Below are 5,408 nucleotides of genomic sequence, written 5' to 3'. Positions count from 1 at the left end.
GTGGGTCATCCCTGGGCTGGTGGCCCTGGGATCTGTAAGAAAGCAGGCTGAGACAGCTATTTGGAAATAAACCAGTAAGTAGCACTTCTTTATGACCTCTGCATCAGCTCCTGCGTCCAGTCTCCTGTCCTGTGTTAGTTCCTGACTTTTGGTGATGAACAGCAATGTGGAAGTGTAAGTAGAATAAATCTTTCTCTTCCTATCTTGCTTTTTGGTCATGGTATTTCATGGAAACAAACAAACAAACAAAAAACCTAAATAAGGCATGGCTGTATGTGCTTATCCATTCTAAGAAAGAACCTGGAAATGTTTACACTGAATAAATGGGTACATGAATAAATAAAATTTCAACATTCACTGAACTAGAGAGGAAGAAAAAGAAGACAAAGTGTGATTGAGTGAGAGTCTATGTTAGAAAGCTGTGAACTTAACTGTGACCTGTGGGTGGAAAAGAAGGCAGAATGTTCTCCTCATAAGTTAGTCTTATAGAAGGAATTGCACCAACTATGAGAAGTAGATGCACACGAAAGCAAGAACATGAAGGGAATTCCCTGGTATGATGTGTAGGAAAGGTAAAGGCCTTGGAAAAACATTCCTGAACTTTTCACATAAACACATGATTGGAGAAGGTATGTCCTTGTTAGAGGAAGTACATCACTTTGGAGGCAAGGCTTTTAGTTCTTAAATGCTCAAGCTATGCCCAATGTAAAACATATCCAGTCTCCTCCTGGATGCCTTAGATCAAGATGTAGAACCCTTGGGTCCTCCAGAACCATGTCTGCTTACCAGCTGCCTTGCTTCCTGCCTTAATGATAATAGACTAAACCTCTGAAACTATAAGCCAGCCTCAATTAAATGTTAGCCTTCATCAGAGTTACCTTGGTCATAGTGTTTCTTCACAAAACTGACTGTTGCAGTCAGACATTTGAGATGTTTTATTGACAATTTGGTATTACCCATGTTACTGAAATTCCTTGTAATCTTCAAGGACAAGGTATTGTAAAACAGATATTGTGGAACTTTAAAATAGTGTCTTCATGACTCTCTGAGTGTAGGAGAAGTGGCTGCTGGCACTTTTGCCCTGGTTTTACTAAGAACTCTAAAAACTTGACTTTTTATACAAAAAGGGGGAGCTACACCCCCAAAAAGAGTTGTCCAGAAATATTCTCCAACATGCCTTGTTCATTCTCAATCTTCTAAATCTGAAAGCTTATGGCAAACCTGATGCTGATTGCCACTGGCATGCTGAGGCCAATAAAAACTATGCCACAGATATGTAGAAGGACCCTCTTACCCTTAAACAGAATAGCCCAGACCCAGTTCTCATATGGGGGCCGAGGACTGATATGCCTGTTTGATACCAAAGAAGGTGCAGCTAAATGGCTGCCAAAAAGATTAATGAAATAGATACCCCCACAAAGCCAGGCCCAATTATAAATAAGAAGAATAACAATTAACATCCAGGGAAGAGAAATCTCCCTGAGATTTCCCTTCTTTTTCCTTTCCAGGTAAAAATGAATCAACCATGGTGTTTGTTGTTGGAAATTCTAATCCTGATGCTGGCCTCCAGACTTACACTACTCAGACCTTCGACAGGCCAGTGACAAGGACATCAAACAGCTAGAGATTGACATCATTAATCTGAAGAAATCCCTCATTTTGCTGTCTGAAGTGATCTCCAAAAGATGCAAAGGACTTTATTGTAGTTGATTTACTCTTTTACAGTAGAAAAGACTGTGTACAGCTCTGGACTGTGTACAGCCCTTAAAGAAAAATGTTGCTTTTACATAGACAAGACAGGGATGGTTAAAGAGAGCATGAAAAGGGTCAGAGAAGGCCTCGAGAAAAGATAGAGAGAGAAAGAGATGAGAGCTGGTACAAGAATTGGCTTTCAACCTCTCCATGGTTGTCAACCCTATTTTACATTTTGAGACCATTAATTGGGTTATTTTTGCTTATTTCTTTTGGTCCCTGGGTCCTAAATAGGTTTACTAATTTTGTGAAACAACAGATAGATGATTTGATAGCAAAACCTATTCAGATACATTATCATAAGTTAGCTATGGAGGACCACGAGACTCAAGATGAGGTCGTTACTCTATCCAGGGTGCTCCCAAAACACATCTCCACCAACCTAAAAGAGGGGACTCCCACACCTAGACCAAGTAGAGAGGGGCCACCCAGAACCCCCTCTGACTGCCAATCTAAATTCTTGCCTAGGTTGCGAGCCTAAGCACTGCAAGGAAATATACAACTTAAAAATATCTTTCTGGGTTCCCTGAGGGACAAGCCTGACTGCATAGGGGTTGATGTCAAAAGTATCCCCTCTCCAGCAAAAAGACATCAGGGTGGATATAGCTCTCACGCCTCACTGAACAAGGACAGGAGGACTGGAGCCATTACAAGGTCCCCTTTAATTACTGGAGGTCAGGCCTCTATCCCCGCCTTTGCAAAATTGCAATCACCACAGTCCTTTTATACTTGGAGAAGGTGGGAGATGTCAGGGGCAGCTTTGCTTATGCGCTGATGGCCTAAAATCAGCCATAGGCCTAAGTCAGCCTGCTAACACAGTCTTAGGTCTCTGTGGAAAAAATACTGAAACAGATAACTATAAGATATTGTAAACAGGCAGCTTTGGTGGAAATTTACCAGCCTGGATAGGAACAAGTAGTCATAGGTCTTGTGGATAGTCATAGACCTTGGGTAGCCTTGGTGGATAGTACCAACTTAGATAAGGACAAGTGAATCATAGGTGGAGTCATAGTGAACTGTCCCCTGAACCTTCACCCAACTGACACTTTATTCTGGGAGATATCTGTACTCCCCCTGAACACCTACACTCTTGTGTCATCCCCTTCCCCAAATCCTGCCTTTTTGTGTATATAACCTCTGTGTGAAAAAGTAAAATCAGCGATTTGATCAGCCTATAGACAAGCCACTCGTTCTTTGTGTCCCCTGTCCTCCAGTTCTCTCTTCCAGGTCTTCTGATCCCAGTTCAGTGCCCTATGGGACTGGGGAACAATGGAAATACTAAGACAGAGGGTGAGGTCTGAGAACAAAGGCTCAGTTCTACTCTGTGATGGGTGCGGTGTCTGGTGCCAAGCAGAGGTAGAGTTCCCATGCATTTCTGTTGTTCATTCTAGTCACAGTTGATCTGGCACAGTGCCACAATCAGGCATACCTCCAGCACACTAGACTTGCCGGTGCTTTCCTGACAACTCATGCTGGGATTTTTCTGGGAACCTGGTCAACAATTCAACATGCTTGTATTACAGGGTCATGATACAGATTTCCTTATGACTATCTGATTTACATAGATAAAGATTTATCTTCAAAATGATGGAAAGTGTTTTCTGCAGTGAGAAGCAATTATTAAAATAAATAGAATTGTCTTGCTTAAAGACTTTGATTATTTAATCGTCAGTACAAGGCTTCTCCCTTGTTTCTTCTCTGAGTGGTTCGTGAATATACTGTGACTCCCACCCCCTCTGCCCCCATCCATTCACCTTGTTTGGACAGGTCTCAGTAGGGAAGGCTCCAGTTTATTTTTTAACTTCTGTTCTTCTCTCACACATTACATATCAACCACAGCTTCCTCGCCCATCACCCCCTCAGTCTCTCCTCCTATCTAACCTCTCCCACATATCAACATAGAAGTTTTGCTTCAGAGAGAGAGAGAGAAAGAGAGAGAGAGAGAGAGAGAGAGAGAGAGAGAGAGAGAGAGAGAGAGAGAGCGCAGGGATATCCACTGAACATATAAGACTGGGCACAAACCCTCCTATCTTCTGGATGTGGCAAGTCAGTAGGAGGTAAAGGGTCCCAAGCACAGGCAAAAATGTCAGAGACACCCCCACTCTCATTGTTGGAACCCATAAGAACACCAAGCTACACAACTCTAAGGTATATGTAGAAAATCTTGCTCAGACCCATACAGGGTCTATGTTTGTTGCTTATGTCTCTGTGAGCCTGTATGAGCCCTACTTAGATGATTCAGTGTAGGCTATTCTCACGGTGTGTCGACCCCTCTGGCCCCTCTTCTGTGGTGTTCCTCTGACTCTGCCTGGTGTTTGGCTGTGAATCTCTGCACCCACTTCCATCCTTGCTAAATGACTTCTGTCTAATAACAATTGATCTATGAGTAGAGCAGAATATGATTAGAAATTATTTCATTGACATTTTTTTTTTTTTGTCAGTAATGTTTGATTTTCTCACGGGTCTTTGAGCTCGCTTCTGGTTCCTGGCTAACCATTCCTGGTCAACCAGGCAGTGTCAGGCATGGGATCCCTCTTGTGGCGTGGACCCAGACCTCAAATTGGACCAGTCATGAGTTGACCATTCCCAGAAGTTCTGCCCTATCATTGCCCCTTGCAGGCAGGCTTTATGGCTGGATTGATGTCCCAGGTCCACTACTAGAAGCCTTGTATCAATTACAAGGAGAGTTGGTTAGGATCACACTTGTAGATTCCAGGGAGTTTTCACTACACTAGGTTTTTACATGGTCTCTCAAGTGCCCCTGTTTCTGTTGTCTCTCCTAGTATTCTCTCCTTTTGCATCTTCCACCTGATCCCATCGTTCCCATCCCCACTTACCCCAGTATACTCACAAAACTTATTCTATTTACTCTTCCCAGCGAGATTCATATGTCCTAAGAGACAAAGGAATGTTCATCATCCTTAGCTATCAGGGAAATGCAAGTGAAAATAACTTATACTCCTGTCAGCATGGCTAAGATCAAAAATGCAAGTGACAGCTGATGCTGGTGAGAATGTAGAGCAAGGGGAACGCTACTCCATTGCCAGTGGGAGTGTAAACTTGTACAGCCACAATGGAATTTAATACTGCAGTCCCTCAAAAAATTGGAACTCCATTTACCTCAAGACCTAGTTTGGGCATATACACCAAGGACCCTCCACCACACCACAAGGACACTTGCTCAACCATTTCCATTGTAGCTTTATTCATAATGGCCAGAAACTAGAAACTACCTAGATATATTTTGACTGAAGTGCCCGCGAACAGCACTTTGGGAGGTTCTGGAACTTGAGGACAGATGTATGGAATCAGCAGAAGTGAAGACTGACCACCTGTTGACGATCATGCAAGTAGCTCCAAATAACTTGAGCCATCTTTACGCACTCACAAGCCTGCTTGCCTGAGCAGTGACATCATCATAATGTCAGTGCAATATAAGCCACATAATTGTAAAAGCCCCCAATAGTTTCCTTTCCTTTCCCCCATCCCACTAGGCCAATCACCCCCTAGCCATATTTTACACTACAAAGCGCAATTTCACCAAGCCAAAAATAACTATCTAGTCAGGCATGTCCTGTGGACACTATGGACGCGTTCCCCTGTGAAGTGGACAGCCTACATGCTCGTGGCTTCACAGCCAGTGAGACTGAGCCTCT

The sequence above is a fragment of the Arvicanthis niloticus genome, chromosome 1 (genome assembly GCF_011762505.2).
Source record: "Arvicanthis niloticus isolate mArvNil1 chromosome 1, mArvNil1.pat.X, whole genome shotgun sequence".
NCBI classification, from domain to species: domain Eukaryota; kingdom Metazoa; phylum Chordata; class Mammalia; order Rodentia; family Muridae; genus Arvicanthis; species Arvicanthis niloticus.
This window is presented reverse-complemented; position numbering follows the sequence as displayed.